The 27,346-nt window shown below is 38.4% G+C and overlaps 1 protein-coding gene across 5 annotated transcripts in view; it reads right to left on the bottom strand.

Moving 5' to 3' along the window:
- Positions 1-27,346, bottom strand: part of DLG5 (discs large MAGUK scaffold protein 5) — a 105,078-nt gene that overhangs the window by 67,135 nt on the left and 10,597 nt on the right. The gene's annotated exons all lie outside the window — the stretch shown is intronic.

Below are 27,346 nucleotides of genomic sequence, written 5' to 3' on the forward strand. Positions count from 1 at the left end.
AAGTATGCTAGATTTTACTTACCAGAAGAACTAGAAAAACAGGTCCTACTTCAAAACATTAACTAAACAGCTCCACCATCCCTCACAGACAGGATAAACACACCATAGTAAAGACAGGGAATGACTGTGTGCAAAAGCCATTAGAAATTTGGTACATTTTCAGCACTAGCCAGAACGTGAAACCTGCCCTCACAACAGCCAAGCTCAGATAGTTTCAATCCTTTCAGGAGCTCGCTTTCCTATAGCCCCTCTTTCTTATATTTCAGTGTTTCTTCCTTCCTTTCTTCCAGTTACTTTAGGAAATAAAATCTGAGAAGATTATCTGTATGGATCTACCTTTGAAATAGACTGAAGAAAGAATAGGCTAGAAAATAAGAAAGAAATCCTAGTTTTTGCTCGTCTCCTCTGCTTTTTACTAGAGAAAGACATGACATCTGTAAATACCATGATGTTAGATGAAGGAAAGGCAAGATGTGATAAAATAATTCTACTAACAACATATATGACAAGCTTGTCACTGTCACAGTGGCTGGCTTCAGAAAAAAAATCCACTGGGCATTTTTGCTTCCATCTCCAATATTTGCAAATAATAATTTAGGCTGTATTCCTATTTCATTAAAGCTTATTAAAAGCAAAATAATTTCTGCATTAATTTTACTTGCAGTATTTCTTACAGTCTGAACTTAGATTAGAATCACAAGGAAAGCCAAAAAAACCAGATCAATATATTAAACAAAGTAGGACATCTTTATGACAATGTGTACTGAGATGGTATCAAAACTGCGTGGGACTCAAGCAAAACAAAGTCTTGTGTCAAGAAGTGATACTTGATTATACTTGGCAACTTAAGGTAAAATTGCCCAGTTCCTCTAAAAGATTACATAGTAGTTGCACATCTAAACGAAGTTTCACTGATTGTTAGCTGTTCTCACTTTTAAGAGTGGAGAAAGAAAAGACTCAAAATTTCATCATCTTAACTGATTTTTCTTCTATTTATCTTCAAGACGCACTGATCCTCTCTGTATTCTTTTCCTGCCCATTACAAGCCTGAGCCAGGACTTAAAACGAGTTAAAATCTGCTCCCTGGAACAGAAAGGTTTTGTGAAGCTGACTTCATCAATGGAGAAATATGACTCCATAATAATGTTTTTAAAACATAAGCTGAGATTTGTAAATGCAAGATCCGGTATGCATGGCATGTTATCAAGAAAACCCACAATTGTGAAGAGGGGAGGAATCATCTGACCCATTCATAATTCCTCACTTCCAACAACAACAACAAAATAAAATCTAGCAGCATTTGTCCGGTTTTGGTTTGTTTTTAAACTACACAGGATATGAGTTCATTATCTGTGACATGTGCAACCTCTCTCATCAGAAGCAGTATCAGTAAGCATTAGAAACAATAACCAGAGGACTCTACACAGTTTCACAATATTAAAATTTGTCTTTAGGTACTGTACTGATATACATCCATGTATTCAATCCAGGCTAAAGTGGCATTGTACTTGGTGTATTCTGCTTGATCAAACCAGCAATACATCATTGGTACCTGCAAATACTCCAAGACAGTGTTCCCCCACTCTATAGGATGCCTCCTCACATAAATCAATACACTCAAAATCATCCCAATAGCAATTCAGATACATGTAAAAAGGTAAAGAAAAAGGCCCAAGCTAGTTTCTACCATCAAAGGCAGCAGCAGATCCTGTTTATTCATGGTATTTTAAAAAAATTTGTTGCAAAACCACAGGCCTCCTAACAATTTTTCACTTTATTTCATATTTTTAACACTTTGACTGTCCATCTTGTCAAATTGTACAAAAAATAAGTTCAGAACACTAAACCTAACAAGAAGTCATGAATACTTTTTAAAGTAAATGTGCACATGTCTTTCACCATTCTTTTTCAAATATCTGACTTTAATATTTTTCTGCTGGTATTCACCTTGCATATTGAAGTCCCACAGTACTAAAACTTGCTACATTTGATCTCAATGCACTGATTTAAAACAACTGCTGACATGTTCCTAAAGTTCAAAATTACAACTTGAAATGACAGGATTCCAAGAAACATAGTAGAAGCTACTCATACTTAAAAAAACAACAACAACAACAACAAAAACCCCCCAAAACCAAAACAAAAAAACCCCCCAACAACCAAAAACAAACAAACAAAAAACCCCAACAAAACCCAAACAAAGAAACAAACAAAAACCCAACAAAAACCCCCAAAACAACAACAACCAACCAACGAACCCAAAAAGCAAACCTGTCTTTTACAGATACAAATTCATACAGAAAAGGAAAATAGCATAAGCATCCTGTCTTTGTATGGCAGACTTGCTTTCTTTTTTACTCATCCAGACATAAGCTTTGAATCAATTCCTGGCTGTATTAAACAGCTTTGGCAGGGCAGAGGGATTTAGAAACTGCTTCAGTAGATACCTGAGAACCTTAAGAATCTCACTTCCTTTTATTTTCAACAATTAGGGCAAGTCAAATTTCTTTGAGTTATTACTGTCTTTATCAATCAGATAACAGGAAGGCCACTTAAAAACTCACAAATTCAGGAAAGGAACTAGTTGCTTAATGTGGAAGCTAACTCCAGGGACAACAGAGAACTGTGTTCCAGTTTGCCTTCATCTTTCACACAACAGCCCCATAGAAACAGTGATACCTTCTTTCCTTGTTAAGAGAGACAATGATGGTGGAGGGGGAATAAAAAAGAAAGCAGAAAGAGAGAAGAGTTACATGTGCTAAGAAGACACCAACTGTCTAAACCAGCAATATCCTCATCAGCAGTGCCAAATCCAGACTGATGGATTTAAATTATTCGCACAAAATTAAAGTGGAACATTTCTGTCTTTCTAACTTCTGAATTGTGAAACACCACGTAACACTGGCCACCACCTGTACTTCAAGGAGAGACTAAAAAAATCCAAGTCAGATAAGCTCAAAGTAAAGCTTCCAAAACAAGCTTGAACTTGATCCCTTCAGAAAGAAAGCAGTACAAAGGATCAAGTATGATATCTTCTAGGATATTATTGAACGACTTCTTAGAAAAAACACACTGTTCAAACTTTATTATATGGAGATAAACTGACTGTCAGAATTGCTGTGGTTGCACAGAAACTTCTCATCCTCCTCCATACAAATACACATATATATGCATGCTCTGCTCATGGCTTTAAAGTGTAGTGTATCCAAGGGGACTGTACTGGCAAGACACACAAAACTCATTGTACATATGCTTTCAGTCCACTAATTCTTTTCTTCCCCTCTTATCTCTAATCCAACTCAAAGAAAGCTATTTCATCTTCCAAACTTCACTATATTAACTAAATAACTGTGTAGGAATAAGAATAATTACTCCCTCAGATACACACCTTCAACACAGGCCAAAGAGACAACTATACTGAACCTGCTGCAGTGTGTGAAGAACTAGGGGTTTATTCAAGGAACATTGGTTGTTTCATCCCACAGGATGGAGGTTGCTCTGTCCTCAGCTACACAGCTCTTGGCAGGTCATCCATCTCTAAGGATTGCATTTAGATCTGCAGTATGGCCAAATCTTGAATTAAGCATGTTTTCTAAGTAGGACTGAGCCTGGAAGGAGTGCTTTGCCTGCACAAATCTCTTCTGCTACACCTCTGTGCTCAAGGATGATGTAAACAACCCTCCATGCTCCCTGGCTGCGAATTTCCATTGTTAATTAAACTGTGCTCTTCCTCCCACCTCCCTTCCCAGTGCAACGACTGCCAGCTGATTCAGCTTCTTGTCAGCAAATGATTTTTCTGATGGAAATCCAATGCACCAGATGAGAGGGCAGCATGACAAACATTGTTTTATCCACATCTCCATGCACCAAACCAAGCTGACTTTGGCAGGACTCCTATTTGCTGGTGGGGGGGGAGCAAAAAAGTTTGATTAAACCCGGAAATGACCCAGATTGCAACGTTCCCATTGCCTTTACAACAAATAAAACTGCCCAAGGACCTTAGAACCACATGGGTCTCCTATGCTCTGTCTCTGATGCTATTCTTTTCTTGGCAGCCTATGCAGCCAGGTTTGTCAAAAACCACATGATATGGCAATTTCTTGCCAGTGCGTGACGTTCAGATGCTAAATTCTGACCTCATACAAAACCTTCAATTGGGTATTTGCTTCCATCCATGTCAAACTTATTTCAGATGTTTCACAGTCATTTACTTTTAAGAATATGAGTAACTCCAAGAACAAAGGTACAAACTTAGCAGTGATTCTTCCTCATCTGCTTTTAAACATGGCTTTATTACTTATTCTGTAAACCTATTTTTAGGGCACCATGAAAATTGAATTAACATTAAGCAGCTTTTTAAATAATCAAGCAGCTAAAAAATCACATTTATTTCCCAAATGCCTCAGTCTATAACAGTTTCACAGAAATTATAAGGGTGAAAAAGTTTATTTTCCTTTTCAATGGAAAAAACTTTTTACAACAACCTATTTATGAAATAATAAGATATTAAAGGTGTGTTTTGGCAAATACAGATATTTCATTGCTTAAATAATCCTTCAATTCTAAGTGATTAAGAATACAGTCTTGTTAAGGACAGAAAATGAACAAGAACTTTGGCGATTTTCTCTGGAACATTCAGTAAAAATCAGCACGGGAGACAAAGTCAGGCTAATTTTAATTTAATATGACAATTTCTGTGTAGGTTTAGATTCAGAAAAGTTAAGTAACCTCCCTGAGGCCAGAGACATCAGTAAAGAAGCCCGAATTCAGATAAAGTTCCCAGCTGTCAGTCATACAATCAGTACAGCATCTGATCTTGAGCTGTTAAAAACAACACTAGACAAATACCTGTCAAATTGCTATTTTCTTAGCAACATCTGTTCAAAACACTTCACAGTAGAATAAACTGATATTTCTAAACATGTGTTCCTAAGTGCACCCTCTCTAGCAACATCTACGCTCATTGCTATAGATTCTTTTTCTTTAGCCAGGAAGCAATACAGTAAGTTATACTGAAAAGAACTTACAATCCATCCTTAAGAGGAATCTAAGATACTGCACTACTGTTGCACCTCTTACTTCAGTGTGAATTATGAAAGGAAGCAGACAAGATTGGGACCTTCAAGAGTGGCAGTGAGAAAGACAAGAGGAAAGTACAAGAGACAAGAAAACCTTATCACTTCTTCATTAGGATACACTTCCGGCTGTCCACATACTTCATCAGCATTAGCTGTTCTTGTTTACTGTAATCTGAGCATTGGGCCAAATCATCCTCTTTTCACAAAAAGAAGTGCAGAAATGATTAAAAACCCTGACAGACCTGAATTTGCATTGCTAGAGTCACAAACCATACATGCTGACCATGCTTCAGCTGACAGAGAATTCAAGCTATTTTGCAATGGTCATGATCACAGAATTACAGAATATTCTGAGTTGGAAGGGACATACAAAGGAGCCCAACTCAAGTGAATGGCCTGTACAGGGACTGAACCTGTGACCTTGGCATTATTAGCACTATGTTCTAATCTCAGGGTTATATGTTCTTATAATGTCCTAAAGAGGTGGGACAGAAGCAGTTTACAAGAGCAAAATTACCACGAATTTTTATTAGCCGGATAGCAGCTATTATCAACCTATAACCAGAAGTAAAGAGGTACAAAACCTTACAATTCCTTAAAAAACCCAAACAAACCCAAATCCAAGCATATCAGGTCAGTGAGAAATAATGCCCTTTGCTACCTTCCAATCTTTTATTTCTTTCTTTGCAATTTATAAAATTACTAATGTAATCTCTTGCACTCTGTGAAACCACATCAGAAGTGATTAAATCTATCTATTGGAGCAGTAGGACCAAAGATGAAATCATAATTGCTGCTGCTATTACTTATTCAAAAAGTCCTGCAGCAATTCAGGTTCTGAACCAGAAACAACTGCTTTAACCTTTGTGCTTTTTGACTGGGATGGCTTTTAGTTCTAGTGAGCGCACTTTGTCTTGACAAGTTATTTCCCTCCAACACTGTTTCACCTAGGAACTGTGACAGTGTATGCCCATGCCCTCCTTTTAAAGCCCTGAATAGTTCAATGAGATGGGTGATGATTTTTCAAGTTATTTTAAGGCTAAGAGCAACATACCTCGCTACCATGAAAATATTACCATGCAAATTTAAATTACTCACATTCTGGTAAAAGAACAACTTACAGTTTGAGACCTACACACATTGTCTTCACTGGTAACTTTATTACAAGAAAAATGTATATTTTTATAGTCTGATGCGCCGAAGGGAGAGCAATGAATAAGTGATTATGGATTCTTTAACCTCACTATTTAGTACAGATGGGAAAAAGCTGCATTTAAAGACAAGTCCTAGTAAAAATTCAATACAGGTAGGTGAAACAAAGTGTCACATATTTCAGCTCATGTGGAATGTACAGGTGGTCCTCATGTTACTATCAATGCAGCACTGCCGTCTTCCATTTTGAAACATGATGTGGCATTACAGTTGATCACCTTATCAAACAGATACAGGTATCATTTTTATGAATTACTTTTAACACAGATGCTTTAACAACTCCCATTAATATATTCTGAGGAAACCCATCCCACTCCACCGGTAAAAAGGTTAATGTATCCATTTTTTCCACTTCTAGCCATCGGGAACATTACATTTGTTTGCTGGATTATGTATGATAAGCCAAAGGCAAAAATAAAGATAAAATATAATAACATTTTCCTTTTTTGACAAGCTTCCCAAAATCTCAAAATCTATTTATGTTAGTTATCTCCTTAATCTAGATTACTCACTAAATTATAAATAAGAGGATATAATTAATTTTGTTTATTAAGGAAGAGAGATGTACGTTTTCATGAAACCACCCAGATGCCTAAAATACAGTAGAGGATGTTCACCAATCCCTTTCCCTCCAGGAAGGGAAATTGGGTAACGTAGAGCCTAAATCCACCTGGCAAGCATGTGGATTCTCCATCTGCACAGTGTCCAGCAAAATGTCATTCTGACCATTCACTGGATATTCCAGGTATTGCTGAAGGGTCCACAGACAGATATGGATAAACAGAGTTACATATCATTACCTGCGCTGGGAACAGACACCTCTTTGAATATCTTCCTTTTTCATTAAAGTTTGACAGAAATAGTATTCCTGAATACCTTCACATTTCCTCACTAGCTTCTTTTAACCCCAGAAAATAATACACCTTTTTCCTAGCACACTAACCAGTGCTTAAAGTTTGGAGGACTTGGTTGTCCATTTTGTTATCAGCACTCCTTTCAGGGAAAGCTCATTTGCAATTGACCCTAGACGATTTAAGTGAAAGTAAATTATGTTCAGACAATACCCACATGCTATCCTATGCAGTCAAAAGCAAGAAACTGTTGTAGGAAGAAGGTAGTAAATACTAGATATTTACAAACACATTCTCTATCAGCAACAGTTGTCTTACTAAATTTGCAATGGTGACAATTAAGAAATTCAAACTTCTTTTAGTTAGCACAGATATACACAGGGCTCTGTAGCATATTATTTCATCAAATAATTGTACAGTCAGGTAATATGAAAGGTAAAATAAAACTTAAAAAGTAGCATTATTACTACAACTAAGTGCTATATTTAAACTTTAATTTAAATTTTGGGAATAAATCAAAGTAACCACCTAATTAAGTTTGTAAAGAGGCCATGCCATTAAAAAACAGAAAAAAACTACATGGAAGAACAAAGAAAAAAGAAACTACAAGTATTTAAAACTGCAGGCACTGGCATTCAAAAGACTATAAATCTATCAGGTAACAAGGGAAGCAAGCATCAACTCCTCAAGATCAGCCTCTTAACGCATCCAGTCCTTCCATTAACTCACTGTAACTTGCAACTGGGTGTTTCCTCTGCAAAAGCAGTTGGGGACATACCTGAATCTGTGGGTGAGTAGACCATCAGGGCCTAACCTGAGCTTTTTGCTAACAAGTCAAACTTTATCCATAATAAATAAGCATTCTGGTTCAAACTATTTTTTTAGGACAAGTCATCAAGAATACACAGGTACCTGCACCCATCCATAAACATACTCTAAATATAAGACCTGAGCAGCTTCAATGATAACGGTACAGTTAAAGTCGCATTGCTTTCCTACTCTGCAGAGACTTTCAAAGAAGGGCAAATGGGTTTATCATAGTTCTAGCTTACCCCTGCACAGAGAATCAGACACACAAGGAAGGCACCTCAACACAAACATAACTGTAATCACACCACAGCGTTGTGCTGTTTATAGCTCACGGAAATGAAGAAGCCCATTTAGGCCAGTCCTTTGTGATTCCAAGCAGAGGAATAACAAATCAAAGTCCAAAGGCTTTTCTCCACTCTCCCGATACTATCTATCTTATCTAAACTCACCCGTGTACAATTTAATCTTGTAAAGCTATCTTGTCTGAATATCCTGATTTCTACAACCCTAGCACGTTGACAAGTGCCAAACTTCTTTTTCTAACAAGAAATGTAACAAAGTAGTTGGAACGCTCCTCTCAGAAAGCAGCCTCTGTTAGCACTCAAGGACTAAACCAGCAACTGATTCAAGAAGTTACTTACACAATACCTCCTCATATCCTGCTCTCCAAATTTAATGCTATAAATAATAACTGATTCAGAAAACTTATGAGTCAGTTGGTTTTAGTCTGAATCCCCCACTTTGCTACAACTTACACACCAGTTCACGTCTACTGCTCACTAGGATTGCAGGAGATGTATCTATACAATCATCCAAGTTGGGATTATGAGTCTACACTCAACACCTTTGAAATTCAAGTTGTGTTGGGAGATTTGACTTTTTCAAACCATGCATCTCTAGCAAGAGTAGTTCGTATTACTGGCATAATGCTCAAAAAACCTCCTTTCAAACTTGAAAGAAGATAGCATACTCCCCAACTAAGCCCTAAAAAATGAACTCTCTTTATACTGCTCTTCATAGCGTGCTTCAATATTCAGCTCTAATCAACTCTCACTCAGAAAAAAGAAGAGGAAAGAATGTCTCAAGGTATGTCACAGAAGGGCTTTAAACTCAACTTTGCTGTGTTGTTACAAAGGAAAAACTATACACACTTCATATGGAAGAGCTTGTATCCAAGCTTCTCCTGTCTCTGTTTACAGCAACTGTTACTCAAAATGGTAATAGAAAAAATGTATCTAAGCTAAATCATTTAATCTACATTTTCTTGTCTCCTTGGCAAGTTAATTTTTCCCCCAACACTCTACTTCATTTAAAATAGGAAAAGTAAGGAAAAATAAAAAATACAGCTCTTTTTCCTCTTCCTAGTGTTTAGATCAGGAAATCCTGCTGCTAGCAGTAATTCCATATTAAATACATATATATTTATTTGGTAGGCACAGAGCACAAGGTTCTGCTCAGTAAAAGGGATATAAGTCCCTGTTACCTACAGACTTCAGACCTAAGCGCCTTTCAGGACATCTGCAATTACAGGAAGGTCATCAGAACTGTGTGAATGCTACTAGCACACATCAAGTGCTGCAGACAAAGGAAATGTCAAATCCATGGCAAAGTGACTGAGACCACTCTCTAAACTCAGACAAACTGCAGCAATTATTCTGTGCGTAGAGATTCTGTGATCTCTACAGGATCTTTTCAGAAATGTACCAGTTTTCACAAAGGTAATAGCTTAACCAGACAACTCTTGCAAGTTCCAAGCACTGATACAATCTTAGAAGAGAGGCTGGAAGAGGTAACAATATCAATTAAGAATATATTTGAACCATGGACTGTAGTTCTTCAGAAGACAAACACACAGATATAAAAAAGAAACCACACCTATGCTCTCATTCAAACAACGCAATTAAGTATGTCCTTAAGTGCTCTTCTGTAGTCAGTGATTATTACAGAAGACTATTACCTATGAACTATTTACAAAAATAGTTTGTTGCAAAAATCCCCAAGGGTGAACTTCATGCCTCTTCTGGTTACAGCTGCACCACCCACGAGAACTTTTCATTCCTCACTAGAAGTAACCTTCAGCTGTGATGATGGCAGCAACAGCCTGATAACCTCCTCCACGGGCACAGGCAGAGACAGAATGTGTATGAGCCAACCTGTCCCTGACACACACAGGGAATACACAGAAAAGCATTGCTTAAGCTTCCTAAAAGCAAAAGTAACACGTGTAACTAAATAGAACAAAAAGCCACCTTCCCCCAAGTACCAGGGTGCTCATGCATACAAATGCTCTACCTGGGAGCTAAGAGCAGCGAATGCTGGTAAAAAAGTAAGTCATCTGGAAGAACTTAGGACATGCATTCCCCTTTTTGCCTCTTCTCTGTGGGATATGAGTGCTCCTACTTTTCCTCTCTCCTGGTCATGGCAGGAAGGGAAGAGACAGTGTTCTCAGCCTCTGCTGAGGTTTCAGAGGGGGGGGCAGCCATGCAGCGCTTTGCAATCCTGAAGGAGTTTCCTTGCTTAGACATAGATATTCCCAGTAGCTTCTCCTTTGGGTTTCATCTTTTACATATCTCCTTCATGACAGATCCCATTCGGAGACTTAATCTATTTTAGAGTCTAGAGAGGATTTTTCCTACATAGCCACGGCATCAACCTGCTAGATGGACCTTTTAGCTTGTTTGCAATGATTATTTTGGGAGAAAGCAACTGCTACTGCTGCAAGTCTAGCAAGTTACCGAGTGGCTAATGACTTAGCTAGGACCTTTTAAGCCACAGGTCTGCGTTACCAAGCAAGCAACTGCAGTGAGCTGACAAGGAATGTGTGGGAACTTGTAGTGACAGACACTTCTTCGTAAGGGGAGAATTTTTAGAACTCAAATATTCACCAAGAGAGCAACTGTAAGGGGTAGAAGGGGGGATGTCTGCAATACAGGTAGTAAAATGCTAATGGCTCTATCAGTTCTGGAAAAAGTTCTAAAGCTCACTGTACTGACAGTGTACCTACAAAAGACAAAATCACAGTCTGACCAGGAAGCAGTAGCATTAGCATTACCTGACAGCACACACTGAACTTAATGGGGTGCAGTGGACCTCCCTGGAGTCTACGGAAGAGACAGAGCCTAAAAATTCAGCAAATGCACTTCATGTCCACCAGGCTATTCCAAATGCAAATGCAATGCCCTAGTCCACTAAAACAGTGACAGGAGAGAAGACAAAAGAAAACAAGACTACAACCAGAAGAACATGATATACTGAACAGCACAAGTCAGAGCTGTTGAGGGGAGAAATAGTGGCCTCCTATCCAAGAGGGGTGACTAAGCCAATAAACAAGTCAAGACCTGTCCTGCTTGGAAAGTCACCTGTCTGTTAGAGGTCTGGCTTCCCCTTAACCATCTCTCACCTACATCTCTGAGAGCAGAGGAGCAGATGAGGATACTGCCTCCCCATCAGCACCACTTGTCAGGCATAAAGGTCGAGTGAGGACAGTTTTAACGTTCAGGTTCAGCTATTGATGCCAGCACAAATGTGCTGTAAATAATCATGCCAGGCAGTCAGGCATAGCAGACTGTGTAACACTTTGCAACCTCTTCATTTAACCATATAAACATCCATACTTCACTGATTCCACATCAGCAACAGAAGAGGCAGTAAAAATTGTGCCTCCAAAGGTAACCTTGGACAGGCTTTGCTGTGCAGGCTTAATAGCAGGCTTTGTCACCTCTTCTCTACTTTAAGCCCTCAGAATATCAGTCTTCCTTACATCTTCCTCCTTGAACGGTTCTGAAGATACTGGGGATGTTCCAGAAGGAAATGGTATCAATAAAAGCAGCTGTCATCAGGATCAAGTGTTACATTTTGATTCCCATTTCAACAGTAGCCATGAGAGCAGTGAGGTCAAGGGTGTGCAGGGGACAGAAAAAGCATAAGGAGAATAGCAGTGGGTTTAAAAGAAAAGAAAAAGAAAAAAAAGGTAAACATTCATTGGATCTGCTGTTTTCCTCACACATATACTGTTTTCAGCATGAAACAGACATACAATTAAGCACTGATTAAACCATAACCAAAACCAGGCAATGCCTATAAACTAAAAAAAGGTTTCCCCCTAAAAAAATCCCACTAAAAAACCTGAAGTGAGATGAATTACAATGCTACTGTATCCGTAAGCCCCAAGTATCTGAAAGCCATTACAATGAAGATCAAATTCAACTACTCTGTAATATGAAAGAGTGCTTAGGAAATGACAATAAAGACAGAAGTTGAGCAGGATCACTATTTAGAAGCAGCACAGGATTAAAATCTCCTCTGTCATCAATTACAGCCATCTTTGATACTGCAACTCTTCTCTACAAGACAAGACATTTTCACTACTTTTTTCTTCATTCTTGCACAGTACTCCATTCCCTCCTGTATTCTGATTCTACATTGCCATTAGATAAATCAAGAATATTCAAGATATTTAAATTACAAACAAATAGGTTACATTCAATCACAATTTTTCCACATCCATCTGTTCTTATGTTGCTGCAGGATTTTAATGTTAAGAATACATGATCGAAAAAATAAAAAGGAAGTCTAATTGTGTAATCCTAAGTATGTAAAAGCAAACAGATGACTGGAACTCAGCTCAACAATTCCATCTTTTCTAATCATACTGTAAACCACAAGTTCCTCAAGGGAAATAGTACATCTCTCTGCTTGGATAACACCTTCCAAAACTGACATTTTGAGTACATTAGAAGATATGTCAGAAACAAGTGTGACTATTAGTTTGGATCCATTAGAAAGTGGTTCACATTTCAAAATCCACAATGCAACAAATCCCAAAAGGGTTTTTTAATTTGTACAAAAGCATATAACCACCTCTTTTCTTTCACAAATAACATCAGAGGAAAACTTCAGAGAAAATTTAAATTCTTCACTGAAAAGAGAGTTGATAGCATGTAGTTCTTTAAATAATTTCTTTCCCTTCCTGTGCTACACTTTATCCTGCTGGGAAAATAAATCCTGCAACTTTTCACTTGAAGGGCTAAATTTGCTTTTTAATTAGAGATGCTTATGCTGACTCTGTTTTATTTAAAATGCAGAGATCCTTCCAGAAATATTTAATAAATCAGTACTTAAAAAAAGAGAAATGCACAGAAATAAGATAATTGAAAAAAGTAAGGGAAAAGAAAAAACTTGTTTCCAGCCAGAAGAAATATTTCAGACTTCATACACTTTCATCTTTTTTGATCAAGACCAAATTCAGATAACCTACATGCTCCTATCTTCAGTATGAGAACAATGGAATAAACAAGTAAGATTTAATACCATGAGCACTCCTTTTATTTTTACATGTTCTCTGTATGTATCCAGTTATGTATCCTGACAGGTATGAGTTTGGGGTTGGCCATATTCATTTATTTTTCAGCTTCATAAGGGATGTTTTTCTCCATTCCCCAGACAAATTATCAGAGGGAAGGGACTCAATGCACAAATGTAAGTTAATACTTGGGAAAACAAATAAAACCCCACACAAACCCTCTTCACCCACCCAAATAGAGTTGCCTATCTCAGTCCTCTGCACTATTAATAAGTATAACCATCAGAGTCATGTAATATAATAACTAATACAACAAAGTTGCTACCTTTAGGTAGACTACTAGGAGAAAAAAAAAAAAGAAGTTAGTGACTTGCCACCAGCTCCACATATAAAAAACACATGAGCTGATCATTCAGTATTTGCAACTATCCGAGACAAACTGAACAGAAGCATCCTCCCAGGCTTACAAGAGGCTTTACAATTCAAAATTGAGCTCAGTTTGCACCCAAGAAGATCTGAAACCTGTTCATTCTATAAACATCAGAAGTTTCCCCATCCAAAAGCACAGCCTTGAGTGCTTTTTGGTGATGTCATCAGAAGGCAATTATGATATGTAAAGAGAAACCATCGAGAAAGTTCTGAAAAATTACACCTTGAAGATCTGAGCTACCATGGCCCTTTAAACAGGTGGGCAACATCCCTTTACTGAAAACCTGTATTGAGGAAGTATGTTGTTTTAAACAAGACAAGAAAGTGCCCTGCCTGGTTACAGCACTTAGCTTCCTCCTGCTATTTTTAAGCTGAAACTCTGTAATCATGCCTAAAAGTGCAACTACTAACCACTTCCATTAATCACTAGACATTTGGACACAGTAGATCAGCATCCTCTGGTTTTCAAGGCAGGATCATTCTAGTCACAACTTAAGTGCTTTTAAAATGTCATCCCTCCCCCCCCCCCCCCTTCCTCAGCTCGCTGCAAGAAGGGCAAGTATTTCCACAGATTAAATGATCACCCATCGATTCATGCCTGAATGGCAAGTACGTGCCCTCTGGCCAGCAAAGTCCAGAATTCATCACAAACAACATGTTCACAGATTGGGAACTGGGATGATTTGCCACACACAGAAACCTAATTGCACATTTATCACCTACACAAATTAACAGCAGATACAAATAAAAGCAACATGCAGCAAATAAGTAGCAAGTGATAATGGGCAGCTAAAGAGAACAGAAGACTCAAAATGTTTCAAAGAAATGATGACGATAAACATTCAAACAGAAAGACTATAGATCACACGACCAGGACATGATGTTTTACTGGCACATCTAGTTGAGGCACCGAAATTTGTTTACAAAAGTACAGTGGATCTTACAAAGCGTTCCCCTCCAATTAGATGGGGAAGAAAAACGACTACTAGAACTGGTAGAAACAGAGTAAGGAAATCCACATTGGCATCAGCAAAGTTATTCTTGGTCCATTAGGACTCTGGAATACAATGGAAAGTGACAACCACACTCCTTTATGTTCCCCCACTAGTAGAAATGAGAGCCCTAAGGAACCTGCTGACCCCTGTACTATTCTCATCCCTCCTAAGTAGAGGCGTATCCTGTCTTCTCCTTGCATCTCACTATAGAAACAGATCTAGTCCTAGAATGGGGAATACTCTATTTGCAATACAGCATGCTAATCAACAGCAGGAATAGGTCTGGAGAAAATCCCGTGGTGTGAAAGGAATGCTCACCTATCAAGGAGTAATACCAATATTAACACATTCTTCAGTGTTGTGCTCCCTATGCCGAACTTGCAGGGCACTTGAAGGAACCTCCTGTGTCCCTGTGACTAGAAGGTATAAGCACAGACAGCATCAAGTCAAAGTAGGGCAAAGAACAAGGGTAGGAGGGATAAGCAGGGAAGTTTTCTCAACCGTGCACTCTGAACTGCATTATGGCACAAGAGCTCTCCTGCCACTGTGACCACTGATGTCATCATGACAGCTCAGCTTGAAACACAGCTCTCAGCTGTACACATCCACAACAAGAAGCAAGTATAGTATATCAAAAATTTAGAAACCAAATCACAGCCATGCAAGGCACAATAAATCTCTAAATGGGTGACATTTTTTCCATGTATTGCTATTATGCTAACACTTACTAAGTTAAAACCTACACAGTAAAACACCAGTTTGAAAACAAAAAATTAATGTTAGCACATGGGCTTTTTTCTACAAAAAAACCTCCAGCAACCTCAAAGCAAAAAAAAAAAAAAAATCCTGGATAGTACAGCCTATAATTGCAATTTAGCATGCATATGCTTTCAACGGGTGTAGTCAAGCAACATTAAAGCTCTAACAGCATGTTTTAAGAAAAATAAGATGCATGAACCAGAAGCCCTAAAGAACAAATCACAACTTTTGTTTAAAGAAGTACTGTTGCCTCTGTGTTTAGTTGTGAATGACAGGAAACCTGTCAGCATGGTTTGTGTACACACAAAGAAAACTGGAATGATAAAACCCAGTCTGTTACAAAGACAGAAGCTCCAATATGGCACTACTGTGGTTGTTATACAGACAAGCCTATAAAATTGTGCTTATTGTCTGAATAAAAATACTGTGGAGAAATTGAATGTAGTAAAAATTTTCTAAGATGGAACTTAAAGAGTGCTTTTAAATTGCTGACAAAGGGATGACATTGAGAACCTGGAGAAACCTGATCTACAGCTGGAGCCAATGTTCATTTGTCTCAATACTCCTGTGTCTGCTCAGACAGCAAATGCTGCCACCAGAGCAGGTGCCAATTGCCATATATTAGAATGAAAGAGAAATGTATAGTCTAACATTTAATCTTTTACCAAATCCATGAACACGGTAATCTAAAACACAGCAAAAGCAAAATTTATTTCCCACATAAAACGTATGTATCATACAAATTAAGTTTGATGTCAGTGAAGCAAACAGTAAAGGTAAGAGCTCTTCACACTGTCCCAGGATTTTGTCCCTATATTTTGCTGTGCACTGAGAAAACTGCTGACTGTTCAAATCTTAGTCTTCACACCAAGGTGACAGAGGTCCCCATTCTATTTATTTTTCATCAAGAGAGACAGAAGATCTCTTCATAACTTGCAGGAGGCACAGCCTCCTCAGAAGCTGAGCCTCAGTAGAGCCCCAGTAGAAGACAATGGTAGTGTCCCATCTAATGCTTATTTTCATCTCCAGTGACTCTTTTTTTTTTTTGGTGTGGAATAAGTAACTAATATGCAGGATGAAATACTATTAACGTTTCCAAAACTTAGAAGCATGATAATTTATTGCAATTTGCTCATTCTGAAATCTGTCCTCACTACTGAAATAGTACACTAACTATTGCACAAGTTAAAGAACTCAGAACAGGTATTATTTTGGCTTCATACCTCCAGTAAAAGCATAATCTCCTTCATCTGAATGTCTTGTACTGGTGTACATTACAACTGTGTCTAGTAACCCATGTGCATGCGCAGGTACAAAAAACTCTGGCAATTGTGTCAATGTAAGCTACACATTTCACTTTTCTCATTAAAAATATTTTTTTTAAAATAAGCTCAATTATGAATGAGAGTTCCAAAAAAAAAAAAAAAAAAACAAAAAACCAGCAGCACCACTTATGCCTTCAATCAGCCAGGACTTCTAGAAGCTCCAGAATTGATGCTTTCAGCCATGCCCCATTTGACACACACTGTGCAGAACCAACATTGTGGCAATAAATTAACTTCCACAGCAAAAGTGAATTCCCCTGACTTCATCCATAACCTAAGCTGTGGCATGTCCAAAACACAACAACTTCTACTGGATTTCACAGCTGCAAACTCAAGACTTCCTTACAAACACTGCCAGTACAAACCCTCCCATGGGGAACAAAAAGTTCCACCAGGCCTTTAAAACAAAAAATAAAATAATTGGGGGTGGGAGAATGATGATACAGAAATTAAAACACTATGTCTGAGAATGGTGACCAGCAAGACCTCTGTTCACATATAAGTCACTTGGAGAAAGTCCTAAATGCCAAAGTCAGGTTTGCAACACCTTAATTTTTCAGCCTCAGCTGCTAGTAAGACTATATCCTCTAGACATGATTATAAATGAAGGAAGGTATAAATTGATAGATCACACTTGCACACTCAGAACTTCAACATCACATTTAGAAGGACCTTTCTTTTTTATCAAATTCTATGTTGATATGACACATATGCAGATCAATGACCGGCTTGAAATTTTTTTAATGTGCCATTGTAGCTATTGGCAACCTGTCACCAGACACACTTAACAGCTCGTCTCCAGAAAATCTGACTGCACCAACATAAGATCTCAGAAGCTATCCAACTCAATTACCTGCTACAGGTCCTATAAAAAAAGAAAAAGGTAATATGGCTCAAGAAGAAATTACCCTGCAGCACATATATGATTATAGAACATATATCCTGGGTTGGGGGTGAGATGGACATAACAAAGACCACAAATATTTGTCTCGCAAGGAAAAAAAAATTCTCTACCCCCACACGTGGCTTTTAATCGGTCTCCAGACAACCACAGGAAGTCTGGGTGGTTGGGACTTCAGCTGAAGAGTTTCCCATGCTACTGAACACTGAAAGAGGGAAGTGGGTTATGACACTGCCACAATCAAACCACTAGAAAATTCTGATTTTGGTTTCAGAATGTTTCACACTTTTTCATGCACAATTCTTATCAAGAACCACATAAAGTAATGGTTTGACTGAATATCAGACCGATTTGCCAGTCAAAATGTTTTTCCTTCTTTAATTTTAATTAGTTTTTGCCTGTAAATAGCAACTTTTTGTATTTTACAGCCAACTTACTGCAAAGAATGGCTGAAATACAGCTGTCTGGTGTTCAAGATGCAGATCAGTGCTATCAAAAATCAAATCCCTCAGAAAAAGAGAGGAGTAACATTAAGGAATTATGAAAGTAAAAAAGAAACATTACTCCAAATTTTTCAGAACCTTTAACCATTTCCTTCCATAATCAAGCAGAAAGCCAAAAGAGTAGCTGACAGAGAGCCATAAAAATACCCAATACCAATGCAACCACTCAACTTTCCAATACCTTTCAGTGCAGCTTTACAGTAATGCATTTCTACTTCTTCTCTCTTCCAACTCATCTTCCTTCTCAGCTCCAAAGATTACAGGTCGATTGTACAGAGACTATCTCATATATGCTGCTCCCAAATCCTCCCTACCCAGCTCAGCTTTGTCATTATCACATTGCTATTGTTTTCCTCATCAAGTCCATGTTTCACAAACAGGTCTCTGACTAAAGCCAGACAAGTTTACTTAGTAACCATAGTCATTATCACCTGGTTTCAGGTGCTGCCCACATAACACTTAATTTTCCTTATTTCTACTATGTTATAGCCATAATTGTATTTGTTGCACTCTTCAGCATTGCTTTTGGGATGAATGAGATCAGCAAGCAAGTACTCATGAGATGAAATAAGCCCTAAGCTTAAGTTAATGCAAGCTTGAAAACAAAAAGAATAAGAAACTATCAAAAAGCACAAGGGAAGTCTTATTAGAAGCAGCCATACTACTTTTTCCAAGCACCGTACATGTACCAACATGTATTCTATGCCTATGTATCAAGCAATTTAGCTCAGTCCCTGTGATTTAAAAATACAAGCTAATGCTGTGGGGTGGGAGGGCTAAAGAAATTATAGTTATGTACCCTGAACACCCAGCTATTACTGGAACACTGGTAGTCAAGCTGCAGAATGTACTTATATTAAAGTGTCAAGAAGCTATAAAATCAGCACTAAATCCTAAGAGCAATATCTGAATAAATGCAACACAGATTCATGTCTTGCATGCAAATCAGTTTAAATACAAGTACAATATATTTCATGTGCTTCCTGGTATGGTAATACTCTTACAAAGCAACATCTCTGTAACCACACAAATTTTTTGATTTTCAAACATCTGGAATCAGAAGACAGGGTGTATATATCAACATTTTTCTGTTTAAAATTTTATTCTTGATACCAGAACATTATCTACACTGGTCTGGAAAAGACACCCTCAAATTAGTTTCAACCATAAATGAAGTCTTTGTTCAAGAGTGGCTGAAGAGAAGCAATTAAAATAAAAAAAAATAAAAAAGGAACACAATCAACAAAAACAAAGAAACAACACCAGCCCTCCCAAAAAAACCCAAAAAAAAACCCCAAAAAAACCAACAAAAACTCAAACCACTTTCTAGCAAGCCTTTACAAGAAACATCACTGGTATAAGCTAAAACATAAGCAGATTCCCTGCAGTAACACAGACTGAAAAGTTTAAGTCTGCTAACCCACCCAGGAGCTACTACTACTATTTCAGGCACTACAAGCTGTGCACATAGCACAGAGCAGGCACCTTCCCAGCCAAAACCAAACAAAACACACTGCAAATATTCCCCGGACTTTGTGCTACGAGTGGGAACGTAACCCAGAGTGCAGGCTCTGGTGCCGTGCAAGGCAGGCCGGCAGCGCTCGGTCCTTAAGCAGCGTGACCAGCCCGGGCACAACAAAGGGCTGTTGTTCCAAGGCAGCAGCAGGGCAGCAGCTGAACCAGTTGGCCCAGTACCCTACCGTGGTCTGTGGGACATCAAAGGCTGGCTGTGACCTAAGCAGACAATTAGGATGTGTGGGTGTAGAGTTACAGAGTTCCAAGAGGTCACTCACGGATGAATTTTAGCACTGCAGTACAACCCCTTTATAAAGCAGTATTATTGGCTTTTTTGCGCAACTAGCCTTCAGGCTGACCCCAGATCTAGGGAAATTACTGCAACAGTGCTTTTTTCTTTTTCCTATATAAAGTTTACTGCAAAAATTAAAGTGCAATTCCTGAGATGAGCTAAGCAGCTTAAATATATGTTTAACAAATTTAGTATGCAAAGGACAGACACCGTGATTCTTTCTCTTAAATAATCAGGTAATCAAGTTAACCAAGACACTGATGAGGAAGGGGGTGAACAGCTGTGGAGTAATTAGCAAGGACAAAAATCACACCCTATTGCCAAAGACACTCAAGCTGCAGCAATAAGGTACAACACTCCTTTCAGAAAGTATAATCAGCACAAAGTAAGGCTTGTGAGCTCTATACATATGCCATAAACAAAAATTCAAGACATATCTCCTTACAAAGAAGCCCAGTTGTGCTTTCTTCTCTGCTGAAGACACCACAAACATCAACACCATCTATCCCACCACACGGCACTGCCCTTCTCAGCAGCTCAATCCCATGGTTCCGTCCAAGAAGGACTATTTCCTCTCTCAGTAATGCTGCTCCCCAAAACACAACTTTCCTCATTTACCCACCAGTTCTATATATGCATGCCAAACTATTAAAGACAGACCTGAAGCAAGAAAAAAATAGGGCTGAGATCACAACACCTCTATACAGAATCACAGAATATTCTGAATTGGAAGGGACCCCCAAGGATCACTGAGTCCAACCCTTCACCCTGCACAGGACCATCTGCCAGAGTCACACCATGTGCCTGAGAATATCATCTAAACGCTTCTTGAACTCTGCCAGGCTTGGTGCTGTGACCACTTCCCTGGGGAGCCTGTTCCAATGCCCAACCACCCTCTGGGTGAAGAACCTGTTTCTCATCTCCAACCTAAACCTCCCCTGACACAGTTTCAGACCATTCCCTTGAGTCCTGTCACTGGTCACCACAGGGAAGAGATCAGCACCTGCTCCTCCTCTTCCCCTCATGAGGAAGTTGTAACTGCAATGAGGTCTCCCCTCAGTCTCCTCTTCTCCAGGCTGAACAGACCAAGTGCCCTCAGCCACCCCTCATACAGCTTCCCTTCAAGGTCCTTCACCATCTTTGTTGCCCTCCTTTGGACACTCTCTAATAGCTTAATGTCTTTCCTATATTGTGGTGCCCAAAACTTCCACAATACTCCAGGAGAGGCTGCCCCACTGCAGAGCAGAACAGGACAATCCCTGACCAGCTGACGATGCTTTGCCTGACGCCCCCCAGGACAGGGTTGGCCCTCCTGGCTGCCAGGGCATTGCTGACTCGTATTCAACTTGCCATTGACCAGGACCCCTTTCCATGGCACAGCTTTCCAGCATCTCATTCCCCAGCCTGTACATATACCATAAAAATCTTTTAATCACATAAAGAGAAAAGTTCTTAGATGATACAGTAGTAAAAAAAAAAAAAATCAGATTTCTTTCTTCTTCACTCTTAGTATGGCTCCAGCAATAAGGCTACAGATCACTTGCTAATCAGAGATTATCTTGAGTCAGCTACACTGAACAGCCACACAGCCTTGTGGTAGATCTTCACGCAATCCTGGACTTAAAGGTTCACAGTGACCACCTCTGAACAGCTGTACAACACTCTACCCTGCACATCAGAGTTACTTGACTTTATTTTCCTTCTGTGGCAAAACACAGACCTTGTGTACATTGCTATATAAAAGTGTGTACATTGTGTACACAAAAGTTTCAAGTAACACAGAAACCCTGAGTTCTGAAAAATTTCTTCAAGCTTTTGCTTCAGCCCAGCAACTTCTATCACACATAAGATGATTCCCCTGCAGGATCTTCAACAAGAGCAAAGAAGCACTAAGCCTCAGCATTTAACTTCCAAATGCTGCCAAACTGGAATACAACTCACACTATGAGAAAGCAAATTTTGCTTGCAAATTATTGTATCAGGAACTCAGGCACTGGTTTAAAAACATTAGGGTCATATTTAATCGTCTTAACTCATGTAAACAGCAGTATCTTTATACAACCCAAGACAGGAAGTGGTCTCTTGCTTGAGGAGCATATGCTTATGCACCTTGTTAAACTCAACTGCACCTTTTAAGTGATGCTGTTTAAGGAAGGTCTATTAGGAAAGTCTTTAGGACTTCCTCCTTTTTTTTCTTCCTCCTCTTTTTTTTTTTTTTTAAGACCAAGGAGGTTATCTTACCAAAACGTACTTCACCAGAAGAAAAATCTCTTGTGATCAAACCACTGTTTCTACAGAGCTAGAAAAACCCAAGCAAACAAACAAAAAATCCAACAATAAAACAGTTCTAAAGTTACATTGTAGCACTTGACATTAAATTAACCCAAATAAAGCTTAACTGTGTATTTTCCTTCTTTTTCTCCTCTTACACAAATCACTACAGCAGATGGAATTTCTCTATTAGTTTTCGCCAAATTGCATCCTGAGAGTTCCCAGACTATGGTAAATGTTAACTCCTGTACATTTAAATAAATTCTTCCAAACCACAACTTTTAGAAACAGATCCATTTCAGTCAGGAGACCACCAGAACATAAGAGTTAAATGCAACAACCTTGTCATAATAGTTCAATCTTAGTAATGTAGTTCAAGAACTGAACCATTTATTTCTAAAAAACATATTTTCCACAATAAAATGTGATTTATTACACTAAGTAAAATATTTTACACCCAACACAAAGGGATTTGGCATATTCATATTAGAGCTATGTTCAACAGCAGTAAACCTCAAAACATTAGAACAGCACTACTTTTCATAGCATTCAATAACCTTTGAAATGTTACCATGAACACAGAAAAGTCATTTCTACTTGCTTTTTCCTTCTAATTAAAAAGCCAAAGAGCAGTAAGCAAGATGACAGAAGCCAAGAGTAAGATGAAGAGAGAAATAAAGCAGATGGCATGCAAATATATTTATATATACCTAAGCTATTCCCGAATTATGAAAAGAGAAAGATCAAAATCTTTTCATTTGCCCCATAATCAGTGTTCTTTTCTAAAAGAGTTTTCAGATATTTTTATGTAAAGTGGATTGTGAATTCTAATTAAGATACAGCTGTAAGCCAGGATCCTCCGTCATACAATTAATCTTAAATCCAGCCTCCAGCCAAGCAGGGTACAGATGGAGATAGACAGATGTAATTACAAAGTCCATCAGCACTAAGCCACCGGGAGAGGTTGCAGGCTTTCCTGTATTTCTTCTTTGTACAGGGTGGTAGGCTATTTTTGTCAAAATATACCAGTAAGACACAGCTACTCTGATACAGTCACAGCACTTTAATATGACCTTGAGTTTGCATCATATATTTTAAGGCATTAATTTTGAAAAAAATTACAATTACACTGCTATTTCTGCAGGCTACGCTGCCTAACAGAGCTGGAGTAGGTATTGCATTCCCAGCTTCATTTCTGTCCTTCAAGATAAATTCCTCCCTTTTCTGCTTCAAACCTCTCCAACTGTAAAACTCCATTTTACCATCATTCTGAAGCTGTTAAGTGAGATTAATTGTTGAAAAAACATGATTTTGAAGATAAATTCTAAGGGGGGGAAAAAAAAAGTTGTAACACATGATCTGCTCTGACATGGTGTTAGCATGCACAGATTAGTTACCTCCGAAAAACAGAAACCCTCTCCACACTTCTTCAGCTCATTACTGTCACTAAAACCCAAGCATTCATGGAAATTTGCAGTTTTTGCCAATATTGAGAAAAGATACAAAAATACCTTGTTTCATCTAAGAATCAACTTCTCACACGAAAGTGAAAGACTCAGAGGACAAATTTTGTAATCCTATGTCTAAACCCAGTATGGCAACTCTAACTCAACTATACTCCTACAATTTCTTACAGCAACAGCATTGAAGACGAGTATCTCATACCAAGGCATAAGACATGGAGTTTGACATTTTCCACTAACTGGAAACCTACAAACTGTTTCTGCTTAGTGTCTGAAAACAGTACTAAGACTGCACATTTTAAATGTTATTGAGTTTCCATTTAAGATCTGCAAGTAGCATTGAAGCATAGCAAAAAAAGAATATTCTGTCTTCATATAATGCAGTCAATTCGCATTCCACCATCATACATGAACCATTTCCTTATCTGAAAGCAGCAGCCAAGATTAACAGTAAATTTGCATTAACCATTTTACCATGGTTATCCCACCCAAGCTGGGGAAATCAGCTACATCTCCCATGCCCTGCAAAGGGCTTTCTTTATGAGTTTTACACAGGAGCTGAAAAAGCAAACATGAAATAGATGGATGTAATGGAAGTCAAACCTGGTAAAACGGTCACAGGTAGATTCTTAGCTCTAGGGCCATGAACTGACAAATTTAAGGACACACTTGATTTAAGGGTATTCACACACATTTTCAATTACAAATCACTGCAGATCTGGCCATGTCCAAGTCCCAGACAACAAATATCCTGATCTTTAACTTTTTTGTTCAAACTGATATGCCAAAAACAGATGTACTTCACTAGAGCAGCAACAACTATAACAGTACTGGTAAATAAAAATATGTGTCAGGGAATTCTTTGTGCAAACTTTAACTAGTAGTGAGGATAATCTCATCTAACTTAACTGACTTTGTATCAAACCAACTAGGAAAAGCTCACAATTGCCATTGCAGGGAAGTTCAAGTTTTCTCTTTCCTCTCAGCCACCCTCTCCACCTCTCAGCCTTAAATCTCTAGAGAGCTCATCATCACTGCACCCATTCTACAAAGCAGAAAGACTCCATGCCCAGGCTGGCTGGCGTGCTCTCCTCTGACCCAGCGCTCATGGAACACCTGATTTGCAAGTCAAGTTGAAAACAGAGTTAAATCCCACTGCTAACCCGAGCCCACAAAAGGTCACCTAGCTCTGCCAACAAGCTCAGGGCTTAAGCAAGCACATATAATTGCCCACGATATATTTTTTCCCCTTACAGAACTTCACCTGATTTTCATCATGAAAGCAGTCCTTGCAATTAGTTGCTCATACTTCATTAACAATACATTATTCCCAATCTGCTCTGAATACACATCGCTTTCCCTCTTCTCCACAACACAAGTCTCTGGGTCCTTCAGAGGTGATCACTCCATGAACAACATTCTCACACCTACCTCCACGATGTTTATCCCTTATTTTTGCAATAGGAAACTAAGGTAGAGCAATTAACATCAGTAATGCTGGATGTTCAGCTTAGACATTCACAAAATGGCTGAAATTAAATTAGCAGAAGGTGGCTAGCAAAGAAAGCTTCTCTCTAAAGTGCCATTTTTAAGCAACATTATTTGAAGCTGAAATTGTTTTTTATACTAACATGAAATGAGCATTTTTAGCTTAAGCATTAGCAGGTTCACTCTTAATGAAGCTAGTAATGAACACAGAGCTAGAGCTGTTCAGAGACTCAGAATAACAGCTTTTCCCCGTGATGCCACTTCCAGATAAAAATGCAGACCCGCACCATATCTGACAGAGACAACAGAATGAAACTTGCTAAGACTCAAAGTTACTTTATTTAAATCTTATTCTTGATCTGCAAAAAAATTATAGGGAAAACTATATATATATGTTTTATTACTTTCATTATAATAATTAATCCATGCTAATGCAAATCAGTCTTCGGGTAATTCCTGTTTAGGAAGAACTCTGTAAAGTTCTCCAGGCTGATATAAAATTAAGACAAAACCCCACAGAGCGTTTGCTTTGAAGTGAGTTTTAAAAAGAAGGGAAAAAAATCTTAAGTTCAGAAAGACCTGTGACAGGAATAAGCATTTTAGCAAACCCCAATTTTATGTTCAGAAGGCTGCTGATATACATATTTAAGATGCACTTATTAAAACACCCACAAACAAACCACAAAAAAACTCCTGTTGGAGCAGAAAGACTAACTTCCATAATTCACTTCTGTCCAGCATAACAAGTGAACTCAAGAAAAGTTTTATTTCTTCAAAAAATTTGAAAAATCCTTTCAGGAAATGCCTAGCCACTGGTGTACCCTGTAATCCGATCACTAGACACAGACAATTCATTTCCACTTCCCAACATGCCACACCACTTACTACCTTTATTTATAAATGCTCAGAACAACTTTGTTAACCAAAATACATTCATAACATGAATATCAGACATTTGTGTTTTATGGAATTTCTTCAAATCAAAATTTATTTAATTTACAGAGAAGTATAACTTCTTTTTGAGTCTCAATGAACAAGCTGTCCTTAATATAAGAATATTTCTTAAGGGAGTGTGGAGTTTTTTGTCCTATTAAACTCTTTCTTATATGTTTAACTTCTACAAAGTATACAGATAACATTCAGATAACAGGTCCCCTACCACCACCATCATGGAAAGACACTGAGTGCTCAGTGGGGAAAGCCAAGCCTGTCTTCACAATACATCACATGTAAACTGAAAAACTCATGAGGACAGCAGAAAATAGAGAGCAGAGATTAGCCAGCCAAATGAGACTTCACTAAATAAGTTAACAACGTTCTGTTGAAGTTATTAAGAAAATTAAGCACACTTCTGGTGATTTTCTGAAACAGATCACATGAAATGCAGATACTACCCACATCAGATACTAGTGAGAATTACATCAAAGGTCAAGGCCTTGTGATCTAATCTACAAGGTCAGAAATCCTACAGTCCCAATGATGCAAAGTCACCTTCTCTCACTGTCATAAGACCAGGGAATTATTCCCTAACATTTACCATCTTTCACAAGCTACTATTTCACCACAACGTCCTATAAAATCGTTTCAGTGATTACCGTGGGTTCGTGCCTTACACAGTAACAAATGCATGCAATCATACTTCAGCAAAGCCTTTAGTTTTGGGGTGCATCGTAAGAAAAAGTCAAAATATTTTGCTAAGAGAAAGCTAGTCCTTAAATTCTCATCTACTTTCAATATAAAGATTCCCCCCCCCCCCAAAAAAAAAAGCATTTCTCATTACAAAAGAATCATCTATTAAAAGTTTCCATGCACAAATGTACACATACAAAGCATTTAATGAGAAGAATTCACAGAAGTTTTTATGTGGATTCCCTACATCAGCTACTACATCCCTCAGATACAATCTGGCCTATGTGCTCATGAGAAAGCTACACAGATTCAGAGCAAAACCAATAAACTTGACACTGTACTGTTGCAATGCAGACTTGCAGAAGAAAACAACCTTCCAGAGGTGCTGAGCAACACTCAGTGTAGCACCCTGAAATTCCTTAGAAAAGGGCACAGTGTAGCACAGAATATGCAGCAAACTGCTCATCACTGTAGCCAGGCAATAGCTATGCTACAGTCCTTCCACTTTCACCACTTTGCCTTC

The sequence above is a fragment of the Chiroxiphia lanceolata genome, chromosome 8, assembly GCF_009829145.1.
Source record: "Chiroxiphia lanceolata isolate bChiLan1 chromosome 8, bChiLan1.pri, whole genome shotgun sequence".
In the NCBI taxonomy this organism is placed as follows: Eukaryota; Metazoa; Chordata; class Aves; order Passeriformes; family Pipridae; genus Chiroxiphia; species Chiroxiphia lanceolata.